The sequence below is a fragment of the Oryza sativa genome, chromosome 7 (genome assembly GCF_034140825.1).
Source record: "Oryza sativa Japonica Group chromosome 7, ASM3414082v1".
Classification (NCBI taxonomy): Eukaryota; Viridiplantae; Streptophyta; class Magnoliopsida; order Poales; family Poaceae; genus Oryza; species Oryza sativa.
The window spans coordinates 8,976,016-8,994,632 of NC_089041.1; the positions used below are offsets into that span (position 1 = coordinate 8,976,016).

The 18,617-nt window shown below is 38.8% G+C and overlaps 1 long non-coding RNA gene across 1 annotated transcript; it reads right to left on the bottom strand.

The window, feature by feature from the left end:
* Window positions 1-3,061: 3,061 nt before the first annotated feature.
* LOC107281732 (uncharacterized) lies at window positions 3,062-4,076 on the bottom strand. Its single transcript, XR_003243573.2, has 3 exons — window positions 3,880-4,076; window positions 3,480-3,598; window positions 3,062-3,345 (listed from the first exon to the last, which is right to left on the bottom strand). It is a non-coding gene; the product is annotated as an uncharacterized lncRNA (long non-coding RNA).
* Between the last annotated feature and the right edge of the window lie 14,541 nt (window positions 4,077-18,617).

Sequence of the window (18,617 nt, forward strand, 5' to 3'; positions counted from 1 at the left end):
CTTGATGTTCAGGTTCATATGTTCTTGGATTTTTTTTTGTTCTAGGCGAGGTGAAGGGGAGCTGATCGATGCATCAGCTCAAACCGAGGCGATACATTGAGTCGCCTTTTTTTTAAGATTCCTGGAACCTCAAAGGTGCCAGTTCTAAAACCGATACATTTAATTTCTCTCATCTGTACCGCTTTCTAGGTGACGGTTGAAAAATCCAGCACCTATGCCGGATTTCCAACCGGCACCTCCAGGTTTCTATGGTACTATGGTAGTGGAAGCTCCCGAGCACCAAAAAAAACCTCCAGGGAATACACAAAAGCCATTCGGGAGACTGGTTCCCTAAGGGCAACTCTTGTGGAACTAGCAGTTGGGAACTTCCCTCCCTTTGCGTATTGCGACATGAAGCATCTGTACACGTTGATAGGTTTAAAGAAAGCGAAAATGTTATAATTAGGTTAATTCTCTGTCCGAATTTTATAGATATAACCCAGCTAATATATATTTGGAAGTAAATGCAGTTTTGAACTCCATACATGTTAAGATTATAGGTACTGTATACCCACACGAACAGCTTATCTAAGTGTAGATAGGAGGTATAGACAATATATTAAAAAAATAAGAAAAAAGTATACTCAATAGTCCTCTTAACTATTTCGTTGTACCACAACCGAGCACAGCTTTTCCCCAAAAAAGAAACAAATTATACTTATACTAAGTACACTATACTACCTCCATGCGAAACGAGAGTGTGTAAGTCCACCTCGGTAAGTCTTAGATTTGATACGGGTGCTTGTACTTATGGTAAATATGCTTTCAGCGGTAACCGGTAAGTCCTAGATTTAAGCGATGTACCCATCGATCGATACCGATACACCCGTGATGATTTCATCATTCTCCAGATATACTGGCCTAGTTTTTCGAAGAGAATCATAGAAATAAGGTGTGCGTGTGTGGGTTTATCGGGTTGAGTGCGCACGTATTGTGAGTGTACAAATTTGTAATGTATTTCTAGAAAAATTATATATATTGCCTCCAAATTGTATGAAGCATTAAAGTAATCTCATTTTTTTTAATGTGAGATATATATTTATGTTGCTAGCTATATTATATACTAGTATAATGCCCGTTCGTTGCAATGAAAAAAAATTACTATGGCTTGTTCGTTAGTTGTGGGTTGGGAACCCATCTCCCCGCACAGAAAATGGAATAGTCCATTAGCGCGTGATTAGTTAAGTACTCTCTCCATCTATTTTTGATAGTCATATTTCCAAATCTGAAAAATTTATTTTTGATAGACATATTTCAATGCAACAACCTATCCCTTTAATGATTTTCTCGGATTTAATGCATGACTCTCCATTCTTCCACACAAGATTGGTTGGGCATCGAGAAATGTAAATATTAATGAATCGTTTGTTTACGATGAATGACTAGTAGCATGTTTAAATGGATGATAAGTAGAATTACTTATCCTTGGTCTATGTATCAAGATGAAATATGACTATCAAAAGTAGATGGAAGGAGTATTAGCTAATTTTTTTCAAAAATGGATTAATTTAATTTTTTAAGCAACTTTTGTATAGAGACTTTTATAAAAAATACACCGTTTAGCAGTTTGAAAAGCGTGACACGGAAAACGAGGTAGAGATGTTGGGAACTTGGAACTTTTGTATATAAACATTAGATGATTACGCTTTTAATCTTCATGATCTTAGCTAATTAACATTATATATTTTTTTATGAAACCTTATATATATTATATATGTTTCATATTGTGCGTTAGAGTGGACATGGTGGTAAGTGGTAACTAATTTTCCCAGGAAAATGACCAGTAAAAAAATAGACCAGTTTAATAAAATATTTGTTAATCGAGCCAGTTCATTCAGAGTTCTATAGAAATGAAAGAAAAATAAAGCACTTAATCTCAAGCCGGCGGCTCCGCCGCAAGCTGATTGGTCCATTTTTTACCCATTAACTTACTGCTACGTGTCCCTTAAGCATCTTGTACTGCTGTCTTTATGCCGGAGCAACGAAAACAACAGTGGCTTCTGGGATGTCTCGCGTCTCATGCGGTCTGTGGGCCAAACACTCCCGTCCAGCTCCACATTGACCCATGGACCATGCAAGTGTGTGCCCTGTGCTGGCCTTAGCCCAGCTGTATGCTGAGTTCCCGCAGGCGGATAAAGTCCACTTTGACTCCCTTAAAAAATAGGCCGAATCTAATTAGTACCTCTCAACCAGAAAACCAGATAAGACGACTCCCCCAAGTATTGAAACCAGTGTAATTTGATTTCCTCAGCGATTTTGAAGTGTGGTTTTGCTGAAGTGCTACTAACGTGACAGTGTTACCTGGTATTCGTCTCATGTGATGTTTAGGTGGCGTTAGAATAAAAAAATATTATATGTGAGACCTATTTGGAATTTACACAAGTATAATATGGGACCCACTACCATGTAGGACCCGCATGTCATTCTTTTCTCTGTCTAACCCTTCTTCCTCCTCTCTCTCCCTTATCTCTATCTTTTCTTTCCCCTTCGGCCCTAGCGGCGGCGGCAGGGCCTCCGCGAGGGGCACGCACGGCCTCCGCGAGCGGCGTTGCCATCAACGACGGCAGCGGCGAGTCGCGGCACACCGGGCAAGTGGCGCTCACCTGTAGCCACCACAACCACCGCATCCCGAGCCCGCGCCAGAGCTCCCGACGATGTAGTTGCCGCTCCCAGCCATGAATTGCACCGCGGATGAGAATCGTTGGGGAGGAAATGATAGAAACGAAATTCAACTGGAAGAACGAAATAAAAAAAAAACTGTTATTTATCTACAACGATGATTGGGAAGAAAAAAAGGCCAAGATTGCCCAACGGGTGCCATAGCATGGGCCAACGGCAGAGGATGTGAACCCAGTGATAACCATCAAACACCACGCTGATGCAGACCTGAGTGAGCTCTCTGAATATTCAGACCCAACAGGAATAAACTCTTACAGTCTCCACATAATTTACATAAACAAACTGCATATATACTACTACAAAAGAAGAAAAACCACATAGGTAGTATTATCAGCATAAGACATAACACAATAGCAAGTGCAATGCATCCCGTTTAGAATTAACATTTCCATATTTTGATTACAAGCATCCCTCTCTGTCATACAATAACAAAACATACCAACTCTGGTTGATAACACATTATACATTACTTTTTTTTAGATAGACAAAAAAAGAGGGATATGCCTCGGAATACTTGGGACCTCCTAAATGTCTCCTTAGCATTCACGCACCGTGAGCACTGACGAGATAAATGTCATGTTCACGAATAAAAAGATATAGGAACATAAACCTCTTTCTGAAGAGACGCTGCGAAGACAAAAAAAAAAATGATGAGATCATAAACTTTTTAAAGATGTAAATTTACATGCAGCTAATCTTTGATATGCAAATATGCAATGCAGGTACCCAGATCCACAAAAAAAGAGGTGTACGATTCTTACAAAGGATCAGTGTTCTTGGTGGATGTGGATGAAAAAGGTCTCTTGGCTCCATTAATAGAATCCGAAAATGGCGGCTTCATGGGATTGTTTTTCATTAAGGCCATGCCAGTTCTTGCTGCCTGCGTTAGACAATATCACAAGTTAGAAGACAATAAGCCCCTGGTTATTGGGAATAGCCGTACTAGCTAGGATGGATAGCTCTAGTGGAAACATGATGGAGTGCTCTAATGCCAAATTCCTGAAAGGCAGCAGGTATGAAATTAAGAAGATAAAAAATTGCTTGGAAACAAATAGAAAATTCAGCTGCTGTCGGAAACATGGATTAATTAATTGCTGCTCATAACCTCAGGATGGTGGAAGAGAGGGGATCAAGAGAGATAAGAGTTTAGTGTGGGCATACAGCAGCAGCGCCTGCGCAGGTGACAGAGGAAGAAGACGCATGAGCGGCAAGGAACAGGGGCGTCAATCTCTTGCACAGGACACGCGCGGCGGCCATCTCAGCTAGTGGACGATCGAAGTAATCCGATCCGTTCGAAAGAACAGGGTTTGGCCAGTTGGCCTCGACCGGTGCTGCATATAAAAAGGAGGAAGGAAAGGGCTCAATCCCGAACCAGAAACAGTCGACTCAATCAGACGCGGAATAATATCGGAAAACACAACATCCGATACGGTACAGCGGCCCACACCGTTTTGAAACCGAATCAAGAGGGGAATAAGTTCACTTTGACTCCCTTAGAAGTGACCCAAATCTAATTGATGACCCTGAACCGCAAAACCAGATATCTTAACTCCTAAACGGTTAAAACCGGTGTAATTTAACTCCCTCGGCGGTTTTGGAGAACGGTTTTACTGACATGGCACCTATGTGGCGATATTGACTAAGTCTTCGTTCCACGTGGCGTTCACATGGCACTTGTGTGGCATTAGAATTAAAAAATATGCATAGGACTCATTAGTCATTCACACGAAAAGAAATGTGGACCCACTGACTTGTGGGGCTCACATGCCTCGACTGCCCTTCCCCTTCCCCGCCCTTTTGCTACTACTGCCACTCCCACCGACACCAATCCCACCGCATTATCCAGGTCTCATCTTTCTCTTATTTCATTCTATTGCAATTGCAAACGACTTCAAGGAAGATTATTATCGATTTGGTTTTTGGTGCAGATACGGCGTTCTTCCTACCACGACGTGGTGCGGGCGACGGAGGTGGAGGACGTCCTCGACATCTCCGGCGTCCAAACCAGCCACACGGCGCCGGCGCCGCCGCCTCCCCATATAACTGTCAGATCTGCGTGACTGCGCCCTCGACCTCCTCGACCCATTCCGCTTCTGCTCCCTCGGTTGCAACTTGCAAGGTTTTCATCCTTTTCTTTACTTTCACCTCAATTTCCACTTCTTTATTTCTTCTCCACTATATACAATGCCGATGCAGTTTGTTCTGCTCATCTTTCTCAATCTCATCTACTACAAGTGGAGTACTACATTTTGTTTTCCATTTTCTTCTTTTTGTTTGTGTGTTATGTTGGGTCACGCTTAAGCCTGTGTTTGCAACCCCTTGTTTCCAATCCCTCTCTCTCGTTTTTCGCATGTACTTAAGCCTGCCTGCAGCTGGTGGACAGACACCAAGACGAGGGTGCCCGCGGGGCCACCGTGCAAGCTGGTAAGGTGACCAATGATGATGCCGCCGCCAGCGGAAGCAGCAAGAACTTCGGTGGCGCCCTAGCTCGCCTTCGCCGCCCTAGCTTGCCTGCCGCCACGCGCGCCACCGGCCGAAGGGGAAGAAGAAGGGGAGAGAAAGAGAGAGAAGCGAGAGAGCGAGGAGGAAGAAGGAAGGAGACAGGGAGGGCCCATGGCCCCACATGTCAGTGGGCCCACATTTCTTTTTGTGTGAATGACTAATGGGTCCCACATATATATATTTTAATTCTAAAGCCACTTAAGCGCCACGTCAACGCCACGTGTAAAGAAGACTCGATCAATACCACCACGTAGGAGCCACGTCAGCAAAACCGCCCTTCAAAACCGCCTAGAGAGTTAAATTGCCCTGGTTTCAATAGTTCGGGGGTCGAGATATCCGGTTTTACGGTTTAGGGTCATGGATTAGATTCGTGTCACTTTTAAGGGAGTCAAACTGAACTTATTCCATCAAGAGGCTACAAAAGTACTACTAGTAGATGGACCAGGATAAAGGGCCCATCCAAACAATCCGGGCCGTTCCGGCCTCAGGACATAAGGCCATCGAAAAAGCAAGTTTTGGCATGGGATAAGTTTACTTGAGGTCCCTTATGTTGAGGTGGAGTTTGAATTACGTGCTCGAACCGCAGTATTCAAATATAACGTGTCTCCTGTAACTTGTAAAACTGGAGATTCCAGACAATATGGTGCTGCTAGGGTCTAGCTAATGTGACGAGTCATGCATGTCCTGACTATTTCTTCTTCCTCCGAACTTTTCACTCACTCACTCTCTCTCTCTCTCCATCTCACGCTCCTCGTCGTTGCCCGAGTTCAATGTGTGGCCTAGGGAACACCGAGTTGAAGATACCGTTCGAGGACGTGTACACCGAGCTAGAACGATGACGGCGAGAGCGTACTGTGCTGTGCATGGTTGGCGACGCCGCCAACCAGTGGGAGCAAAGGAGAGTTACGACGCGTGCATGCTGCACAACCCATTTATAGCCCCGGTTTGTAATAGTCCCCGGTAGCAAACAGGACTTCAAATCCAGGACTAATTAAATATCGTTATCTTTAGTTAAAAACCCGAGACTAAAGATCACCAACTAGGAATAAAGATGGCGGAGATTTGGGTTGTTAGGCAGTGGGTATCACTACTAGAGAAATCATCTTTCGTCGGTCGTCCAAAGTCCCTGGTCAAAAAAGTTACCAGATCTAGTTAGGCCCCAATTAACTTTAGTCTCGGTTGGTATAAACAACCGGGACTAAAGATATCTTTAGTCCCGGTTCTTTACCCTAACCGGGACTAAAAATCCTCCCGAGCCGCATGCCCGCCAAGTCTGAGACTTATCGATCCCCTCCCCTTCCTCTCTCCCTCTTTAATATCGGCCTTATCCTTCTCATCTCGATCCAACAACCAGGCACATGCACTTCCCCTCTCCTCTCCTCTTCCTCCCCTTTCCTCTCTCCTTCCCCTCCCCACCAAGTCCTCTACTCTTGCTCTCTGGGTCGGCGGTGGCAGCCGGGCGGGAGCGGCGGTGGCCGGGAGGGCGTGGCGGCCGCCGGGCTGGGGAGGCGCGTGCGGCGGCCTCGCGATCCCCTTCGCTAGATCCGGCGGCGGCGGTGGAGCGGAGGGGATGGCGGCGGTGGCGGCCGGTGGCCAGCAGCGCCCTCTCCTGCCGGTGCGCGCATATGCATGCATGGAGGACGGCCGGGCATCCCCTCTGCCGGAGATTTGTCCTTCTTTTTATTTAGACTTTGTGATTCATTGTATTGATTGAGATGAAGAATTTGTAATTCATTCGATGGATTGAGATGTATAATTTCTTTTTGGAGAATCTATAATCCATTGCATGGATCTAAGATGTATAATCTGTGATATATTTTATTTGAGATGTATTTGATTTGTGGTACTTGGGAATTTAGTTTGATTTGGCGATTTGGGGTTTGATTTGGGGATATGCATTCCACTGGATTTGGGAGAAAATCACTAGCAAAAAAACAATGAAAAAAAATAGAAACTAACCGGGATTGCCGCTGCCCCTCTTTAGTCCCGGTTGGTAACACCAACCGGGACTAAAGATCTAATTTTAGTCCCGGTTATTTCATCTTTAGTCCCAGATTCGTTGTCTCGGTTGGAAAACTAGGACTAAAAAGGATTCCCAAACGGGACTATAAAAGGATTCTCCAGTAGTGTATACTCGCAAACGTTGTAGCCGCACAAGTTATTCCCCTGGTCCTACTTTGCACACTAAAGGAGAAACGACAAGATATTTAATATACAATTCTATTTTAGAGCAAATTAATGATTTAATATAATTTTGGAGCATGTACTCACTGGAATATTAAACCTCCGGCCAAGTTTTTCTTTCCAAGACCCTTTGTCCAAAGCACGGAACCGAGCCTAAGCCCTACGTACAGTTACAAGCTAAGATTAATTATTATCCGAGATCCACATAGTAGCAATAGCAAAATTCATAATGACAGTGGAATAGATGACATTACTTGTCTATCACTTCAAAAATTTTGTCAAAAGTAGACTCCTCTTTATCCATTGAATCATAGACATGGACTCTGTATGAGTCCATGTCTTTGAGGAAAAGGACCCAGTGGAATCCGTAAATTGCGTGAGATGGATTTTATTTGAAGATATCATTACTGGAAATGGATACAAATATATATTCGAACATATCTATTATATACTAAAAGTCTATTAATCTCCCTACAAACGCTCCTAAGCCGCCATGTGGTGTTCCTATAAACGCTCCTAAATTGCCACATGGCAATTTTCAATCTAACCGTTGAGTTTCACTTAAATTGGTGGACCCATTATTTTACACCATTAGATTAGATCTACTTGAAAAGTCATTGCTACACCCATACCGTATAAGCTTTATACATGAGAAAGTTTTACGAGAAAAATTAAAGTATATTCCGATCGGATATAAACCCATACTACTGCTCGCTTAAAAAAAATCAAACAAACATACGTGCAGCTATAAAGCCAAAAAAAGTACTACATTGTACATTGAAGCCGTATATACCGGAAAATCATGTCCATACGAGTGAAACCGCTTATACCGAAAAATCTACGTATGTACGCACAATTAAAAAAAACAGAAACTTTAGGTACTGTTTATTTAAAAATAAACGAACGTACATACGCGTAGACAAAACCAAGAAAAAAAATGTACGTATGCGTAGACAAAAAAACAGATGGTTTTTTAAAATAGTATTTTCTATAGTAGAAAAACAAAACTTATTACTTCACAAATATGGTAAAAAAACGTACAATAAAAAATATATGATTTGAAAATATATGTTTTCAGCTACGCGGGCATTCTTTAAAAAGTTGATCTAGCAATATATACAGTGACTGACTTTATTTATACATGCAAGTGAAGTGGTACTGAAAGAAATAATATATAGTCACTTTTCTTTTATAATTTTTCATATATGTTTGAATGACGTGCATAGGATAGTAAATGGAACATGGAAGAATATACATACATAGGATAGTAAATAGAACATGGAAGAATATACATTTTATGAATGAAGTAGATACTTACGTATGAATTCTAATTGTGATTTTTATCATAAATAACACAATGGTCCAAATAGATAAAAAAATGAAGGTATGATTTAAAAGTTAAAAATTATAATGAGTTAAAATATATTGTTACAAATAAATATATAATTAAGAAGGTTGTGGTTATTTAAAAATTATTGTTGCAAATATTTTCATAAAGAGAAAGGGAGAAAATGTAATCAAGAGGATAAACTTCCTACAAACACTTCTAATCCGGACATAGTACCCTATAAATGCTCATAGACCAGCATGTGGCACTCTAATAAATCATAGAAATTTTATAAAATAAGAAAAAATCCCGACCAATCGGTTTTCATTTAATTTGGTGGACCCATTATTTTCAACTATTAGATCTATCTTAAAACTACAAAATAAATTTATTTGTAAAAAGGCCCATGTCGTATTGGCACGACCGGCAAAAATACATGCATGTAGGTATGTAGGTATTCCTTCTTAAGAAAAGTACGTACCTACGTAGAGTATGTACACAGCTATTCCTATGAACAGTGCGTATACACACCGCGTCCCACATCCTTATTTTTTTTTCTTCTCATCATTTGGATTAGATAGAAAACCAAACTAATAATTTAAACTAATATCAACTATGCTTTGAGTTGTAAAAATATATGCTATTTCGAGTTGTATTCAAATTAGGCGTATGTCATCGAAACACCCATAAAAAATATAAATAAATTGAAAGTATAGATTATGTGATAGTTAAATTAGACTTACATTTTCCAAAATAAAAACAACTTCAAGTGTGTGTAGAATTTCAAAAATTACTCACTCTCTCTCTCTCTCTTGTAAAAAATACTGATATGGAAAAATGATGTTATAAATTTATCAGAAATATTTTTTTATGTATTATGTGTTTACTCTATTCATATATTATTAGAAAATTGAAGATCAAATATATTCATTTGACACCACGTCAATATGTTTTTTCTCCTACTTAGCCTTTGTTCGATCTAGCTCATTGACTTAGCGTATCCAGGGCACATGAAAAGTCACAAGTCATTAGCACAAGATTAATCAAGTATTAAATATTAAAATCTTGAAAATGGATTTATTTGTATTTTTAGAAAACTTCTATAATAAAAAATATTTTGTAAAATATGCACCGTTTAATAATTCGGTAAACATGGTCATGATAAATAATGAAGTAGCCACTCCGATAAGCACTTTAGAACTTAACCATAAATTTATTACTTATGCACTAAAACTAAATATGTAGTGTATAATATACTTTGTGAATCTAGAATAGTATAATATATCAATCGTATGTCCCCGATAAATTCTATGTAATAAGTTCTATATACAAACCAGTGTCAACAATCGTCAAGTTATATTGTTTATGATACATCCATGCACAATGCAATTAATAATTAGTTGACATCCAATATGCACGTGCGTCATCAAGCACCGAAGATATATGATGATACTTAGTGGGAACCCATAAAAAAATGATAGATAAGTAGAGGATGACACAAAATCACAACAAACAATAGTTGACTACAAGTAGACTATGAGTTTAAGCAATAGTGTTCCTATACTTCTACAAACACTTGTGAGATGTCATGTGATGCTCTAATAAATAGGAGGAAATTTAAGAAAAAATATAAGGAGAAAACAAAACATCTACCCATCGATTTGCACTTAAACCGATGAATCCATTATTTTCAACCATTAAATTAGATTTATTCAGGTAAGCCCTTACTTCTATAAACTAGCTAATCCCTCTCTATGCACGTACATATACAAGAGATGACAAAAATAAAAAAAAGAAGTGCGTGTATATATGCACGTACATATACGAGATGTCAAAAATAAAAAAGAAGTGTGTGTATATGGTCCACCACGTCTGGTAGTTTTCAATTTCTTTCTTTGTAGCCCTAAGGTTCTCCTCAAATTATACATATATGTAGCGACCACTCTTTGCGAGGTTGTCGAAGAAGCCACGCTGCCATGGCGCCGCTTCATGTCACCCTCGCCAATTTTCTTGAAAATATTTTTTTGACTAACGATATAAAACGCAATCATAGGCAGTTGTTTAAACATGTGCACAGCCACCCTATGAATATACATACGCACACCCTACCTCCTATGAGAGAGAAATATTTGTCAAAAAAAACATGAAAAAGAACGAACATACGAGAGACTACCATTCGGGAAAAAAAAACTTACGTACATACGTACAATAAAAAATGTCATATGGAATCATATTTTATCCCTTTTAATTATGCCGTTCTCATATAAATTGTGTTAACAATTAGTACAAATAATTTTGACAATATAGAGTATTTCTTTGTACATTACCCATGAACATGCGTAAGTGAATTAGATGTATAATAAAAGAAAAAAAACATCAAAACTCATATTATGTTTGCAAAGGATGATGATAGGTAAGTTTACATATAACCAAAACAAAGTGATTTTTTGTTTGAATATGATAGACACTATCATTTACCTTATCAAATTCACGGTATAAATATTTCCTTCTTTTATGGAAAGGTTACGAGGTAATCTACTGTTCTTATAGTTAATATGATGATATATGACTTTTTTTCAGATTTTTTTTATATAAACATAAAATAAATTGCCCGCGCATCTGCGCGGGCTACCTTCCTAGTTAAGGGAAAAGACAATCATTTACCTGGCCTGCTCTCTCGTTTACCCTTGTTGCAGGCATGAAGAAATCCATGAATTACAATGGAGTAGAATTCTTCACTTTTGGAGAAGATAACAAGCTCAAAGTATTTCCACCAAATACCTATAAATTCAAGCAAAAAAACTCACATAATATTAGACGAACTCCAGGAATGCATATTAGGCAATTTTCGGTACCAATAAAATAGTAAGAGGGAAGAAAAACGTTACATGCTGTCTATACTAAACAGTCTTGCTGAATATTTCCATTTACTAAATGACCTAATGCCAGCCTCAGAAAATAATGAAATAATACAGCAAAAGCCTATATATGTAGTCTTTGATGGAAAGCTCCCCGGAGTTTATATATCCTTTGAAGAAATAATAGCCTAAAAAATAGATGCAAAAATAATGGGCGGCCTATCGTGGAAAAAAATATATCGTGGAAAAAAATATATAGATGTTGATGAAGCTTTAAGTCAAGCCATGAAAATTTTGGGAATAAACTATTATATGGAGCCAGCTGCAAAGGAATATATACAAAAATGCAAAAGAGCCAAAAATAAGAAAGCTCCAGAAACCCCATACTATACGAATATAAAAGTTGAAGGATCTTCTAAAAAACCTTCATATAAAGAATGCTTAACTAAAGGGATGTATCCCTTAGATGGTGAATACATTGACTGAAAAATAATTGAAAAATTTGAAGAAGCCTCCTCAATTGAAAAAAGAGTTAAAAGAAGAAATACTTAAAGAATTAAAAATGATTGACAAATTTGAAGAAATAAAAAAGTTTTATGATGAGGAATTCGATGTATCTTTTTCTGATGTTGATACCGTAGATATGGGCGGCCATGGGCAGCCAGACCAATAAGCAATATAGCCAAATATAAGAAATTGATAATAAATTATCAAATTTTTGGGCATGGTAAGCCTAATAATAATATATAATTTTGAATCAATCCAAAAATGCTTTTCGGTGAATGACAATGAATGACGTTTCACTGCTAAAAACACTGTGGAGAATATAACTTTTGAAAAAGGAAGAGACACAGGTGCAAGGTATCTCCACTCCAGCCAAACAAAGGACGAAGTGAAGCAAAAGGAAGTGCCACTACATGGTGCGAGCCATCCCGTGAAACCACAGTGATAAGCATAGAGCACTGACGAGCTTCCTTCTCCAGCCCCTATAAAAGGAGGAGCCTGGCAGCTGAAGGGGAACAACAAAGACACCACTCCAGAGCAAAGCTACCAGCGCACTCTCATCCTCCACTATACCCCTCCTTGTAGTAATCTCTCTAGTCTTCCTTGCAAACTATATTGAAGCAAGGTGTGTATAAGTGTAAGGTAAGAAGAAAGCTTGTATGCAAGTTTATCTGTTCAGTATGAAGTAACTTTTCTTAAGTAACCCTGTTTGTTCGTTCTAGTCAAGTGTTTATGCTAGGGACCCGATAGGAGAAACCTCTTCGGTTGTTCTCATTTCTAGCCTGCATCTTGCATAGGCGTCTGGAGAATCTGTATCTGCAGAGAAGTGTTCCCTTCGGGTGGAACTGCCTGAGGAGATGATAAACTCTTAGCTAGATCGTTCATGACTAGGGTTATCTAATTTAAGTTGCTTCTAAAAAGACGATAGGTGAGGCATATGGTGAGTACCGAGTAGGTTTTTAAAACTTCTGTTTCAAAGCGCTAGCTGTGTTGGATTCGCTACCATGCAAAGATCCTGAATATTTAGGTTGAATTTTTCGAGTGAACAGTGTTTTCACCCCTGTGAACAGTGTTTCCAGCACTAGGAATATAGTGGTAAATAGTAATTAAAGCACTAGGAATAGTGTTACCAGTTGAATTGTGTAAGCAAATTTACCTTTTTTATTTAAGCCAGTAAATTTTAATTCTATAAGTGTACTAAATTTGCCTTTTAGTTCAAGTGGCAATAGTTCTTCTATATGCATCTTAAATTCTTCTATATGCTTTGGATTTGCTTCAATTGGGCTAGTCTTAATAATATACTCTGTATTTATTATATTAATTTTACACTCGATTGCATTTTTCTCCCAATATTTCATAGGAATTTCTCCTATAATTTGGATATCCTCTAATCTTTGGACGATCTTTTCTATATCCTTTTTAGATTTAATATCCCTATACCAATTTGGCGTGAATGCTTGTAGTCCTATGCATTCTATATTGCAATTTGATGTATAATAGTTGTCTATATTTTCACTGAGCTCATATTCATTAATTCTTTCTTCAGACTCTTTACACTGTGGAACTATATTACAACAAAGGAACTATATTGCACTCCAGAGCAAACATACCAGCGCGCGCTCTCATTCTATATTGGAATTTGTAATATTCTTTTATCTAATAAGGTTATTAAAACTTTAGCTCCTAATTTCTTACTTGTCATTCCTTTGATTCCTATTATATACATTCCTTGGTGAATATACTTATAGCCTGAATATTTTAACCCATTTTCAAACACTTTAGCTACTATTTTTAATTCTACTGGTTTGGTTAATACACTTAATTCTATTTCTCTAGATATTCTATATAACCCATTCTTATTCTCGAAGAATCCCATGTTATAAACTTGTTGAGGTCTTATTGCCCTCAAAGTATCCCGTTGATATTTTCACTTCTGGCGCGAATGCTTGTAGTCCTATGCATTCTATATTGGAATTTGATATATAATAGTTGTCTATATTTTCACTGAGCTCATATTCATTAATTCTTTCTTCAGACTCCAAATTGGGTGTTTCAAGATTATCGAGGTAAGTCTAATATGATCTTTGCAGGTTGGCGAATCCAACACAGCCGGCGCTTTCAAACAGAAGTTTTAAAATCCTACTCGGTACTCACCATACGCCTCACCTATCTGTCTTTTTAGAAGCAACTTAAATTAGATAACCCTAGTCATGAACGATCTAGGTAAGAGTTTATCATCTCCCCAGGCCCTTCCACCCGAAGGGAACACTTCTCTATGGATACAGATTCTCCAGACGCCTATGCAAGATGCAGGCTAGAAATGAGAACAAGCGAAGAGGTTTCTCCTATAGGGTCCCTAGCATAAACACTTGACTAGAACGGACAGACATGGTTACTTAAGAAAAGTTACTTCATACTGAACAGATAAACTTACATACAAGCTTTCTTCTTACCTTACACTTATATTACACACCTTGCTTCAATATACTTTGCAAGGAAGACTAGAGAGATTACTACAAGGAGGGGTATAGTGGAGGATGAGAGTGCGCTGGTGTTGACGTGAAAACACGAGGCTTGAGAGATCTGCTTAACTCTAGTGCAGGTCCAAAACTTACCTTTGGGTGTGTGTGCGTGCCAGTTGATTTGATCCTGCAATCAACAAGAAACAAATACAAAGAAACCGCGGTTAAATCCATAAACGATAGCCGATCGGCTAATTGCTGATGACATATCATTTATCTTCGAGCCGATGTTATATATGCATCAATCGGCAGTCATTAATAAGTAAGAAAGAACTAAATCTACTTGATCGGCTGTAGATATTAACAATATATAATCCTTATATCGATATATACTAAAATCAAGTGATTGGGATAGATCGGTCGCCATGCCGAGACAGTATAAATCACTTAGATCGAAATATATACTAATAATAAGACTATATATGTTGATAGCATAGCCGATCAGATAGATCTAGCATGTATCGGCTAATACTCCGATACCACTCTATATTAAGATATTAAAGCAAATAGAATATACCAAACAGAAAGCCTAATATACTTAAATGCAACAAGATCTTAATATAAATGACAGATTTAGCATGTCAATAAAGCATATAAGATAAAAGCTAAATCAGGAAAGATCGGCTGAAACCCCGATGCTACCCTAATCGGCAACCAAAGGCAGGCTAGAGATTGAGATTCTAATCATGACTCATAAGATCAAACTCAACTAATGCAGCTATAAGTATGAAAAGAAGAACAATATCTAGATAATCAAGTCGTTGGATGTGTCATAGAGTGGTGGATATCCTATATAATCTAAATCAACATCGGTATTTAACCTAATCGGCTGCCTTCTACTGACAGATGTTAGCGAATTGTAGGTTAGATAACGATATTGCCGGAGATCATGCAAGATATATGATAACTCGACGAATTACATAAACAAGATTAGAGTGTCATGAAGATGGAAGCACTAATCCCGAGAACGCAAGCCGCCATAACAAGTTTTACCTCTTGTTGAAGATTGAAATCGATGCAGTCAACTCGAAAGCAAGAACTTGTCGAAACAAAACGAAAGTAAAAAGGGTGCCGATGCACCGAGATTGTATTGAACGTGTGTTAGTTTTATTACATGGGGCTCGGGGCCTATTTATACCCGAGAATTACAAAATATGTCCATATCGGACACGACTCTTATCTCTAACAAACTCTAAGATACCGTCTCGATTCTTCCTTCACATCCGATCCTTGGATTACCAAATTTGGTCGTTAATAGCTGGTAGCTTTGCTCTGGAGTGGTGTCTTTGTTGTTTCTCTTCAGCTGCCAGGCTCCTCCTTTTATAGGGGCTGGAGAAGGAAGCTCGTCAGTGCTCTATGTTTATCACTGTGGTTTCACGGGATGGCTCGCACCATGTAGTGGCACTTCCTTTTGCTTCAGTTCGTCCTTTGTTTGGCTGGAGTGGAGATACCTTGCACCTGTGTCTCTTCCTTTTTCAAAAGTTATATTCTCCACAGTATTTTTAGCAGTGAAACGTCATTCACTGTCATTCACCGAAAAGCATTTTTGGATTGATTCAAAATTATATTGATTTAAAATTATATATTATTATTAGGCTTACCATGCCCAAAAATTTGATAATTTATTATCAATTTCTTATATTTGGCTATATTGCTTATTGGTCTGGCTGCCCATATCCACGGTATCAACATCAGAAAAAATACATCAAATTCCTCATCATAAGCCTTTTTTATTTCTTCAAATTTGTCATTCATTTCTTTCTTTAATTCTTTAAGTATTTCTTCTTTTAACTCTTTTTTCAATTGAGGGGAGGCATCTTCAAAATTTTCAATTATTTTCCAGTCAATGTATTCACCATCTAAGGGATCCATCCCTTTAGTTAAGCATTCTTTATATGTAGGTTTTTTAGAAGATCCTTCAACTTTTGTATTCATATAATATGGGGTTTCTAGAGCTTTCTTATTTTTGGCTCTTTTGCATTTTTGTATATATTCCTTTGCAGCTGGCTCCATATAATAGTTTATTCCCAAAATTTTCCTGGCTTGACTTAAAGCTTCATCAACATCTATATTTTTTTTTCCACAATAGGCCGCCCATTATTTTTGCATATATTTTTTGGGCTATTATTTCTTCAAAGGATATATAAACTCCGAGGAGCTTTCCATCAAAGACTACATATATAGGCTTTTGTTGTATTATTTCATTATTTTTTGAGGCTGGCATTAGGTAATTTAGTAAATGGAAATATTCAGCAAGACTGTTTTGTATAGACAGCATGTACCCTTTTCTTCCCTCTTATTATTATATTGGTACCAAAAATTGCCTAATATGCATTCCTGGACTTCGTCTAATATTATGTGGGATTTTGGCTTGAATTTATAGGTATTTGGTGGAAATACTTTGAGCTTGTTATCTTCTCCAAAAGTGAAGAATTCAACTCCATTGTAATTCATGGATTTCTTCATGCCTGCAACAGGGTAAACAAGAGAGCAGGTCAGGTAAATGATTGTCTTTTCCCTTAATATGTTCGAATATATCTTTGTATCCATTTCCAGTAATGATATCTTCAAATAAAATCCATTTCCTAGTAGAACTCTTTTTCCTATTAAGTTGATTATAATATCCACATATTGCTTCACTGTGGTGACCCCGAAATCCTCGCTGGTCCGGAGGCCACAGTACAATACCTGTGTAACATGTACCAGTCCCAGGATACACAAGCTAGTACACAAAGAACATCGGTGATCCAAAGCAGTCTAATAATATTACATTAGTCGGATAGTCCTTACATAAGTTGCCATCGTGGACAGACCCCAGATGGACAACGATACGACACAACAAACAATAACAACAATGACAACAACAGAGCGGAAGCGAACAGCGGAAGACGACTTAACGACTAAGTTCTAGGCTAGGCACCTAAGGGACTAACTTATTCCACAGGCATGGTTTGGGAACTAGGCCCGAAACTCTAAAAGTCTTCATAGTTGGCGTGCTCCTGAAGATACTCTTCGGCGGTTGGATTATATCCTCCTTCTTTATCTTCAAAGCCTAATATAATTATATGTAGAGCAAGGGTGAGTACTTTTGTACTTAGCAAGCCATAGGAAAGATGACATGTGCGGCTACCAAATGAGGCAAAGGGTTTTATTTGTGAAAACTAGCTGTTGCTCAAAAGGTGTCTTTTTGCAAAGCTCTAGTGTGTCAAGTTTTAGTTATTGGAAAGAGGCTCACACCTCAATCCATTCCACAAGTTGCTTTGCAACAACTTGTCACAAGTAATTAGTGAATATATGTTCTTCTACCAACACCTTAGATCTTCTCTTGCTTCTCCAACTCTTGCACTTGTTTCCACTTCACTTCTCCACGAGCTGTCTCATCTCAGAGCACAACGAGCCATCTCAGCTCAGAACACCACGAACCATCTCAGCTCAGAACACCTCTCGACCAAACAATCCAACTCCTAGTCACACTATGATGCCAATCGACATCCCAGATCACACAGACCTGTTCCAAACCACTCAGGTTTGTCGTCTGCCACACAGGCTAACTCTGGAAATGATTCCCATCCCACAAACCAATTTCACAAACATATACAAACAACACTACGCTAAGAGAATCACCTCACATTCGCCCTTAACCGTGGGCACGACTGTTCAAACAGTTTAATTAAACTCTGCAGAGGTCATACGCTTTACCCACATGACACAAAACTGACACCGGTTGCCCGTCGGCACCAGAAGTTTGTTGCAAGGCCTTTCCAAAGCTAGTCCATAAAAATCCCATACCACGTAGTAGGCCGAGTCTCACGACAAGCATCAGGCAGTCTCAGCCCTCGTCTACTCAGGGTACACTAGGGATGCTCCTCCACCTTATCGGTACCGTATCGCCACAATAGAGGCGGGGCCACTCTTGGCCAAAGATCTCATCAAATACACGCAACTTCGTCTCCTCATCCCCAGTGTCCCACTACTACTGGCATACAAGATAGTCATGGACTA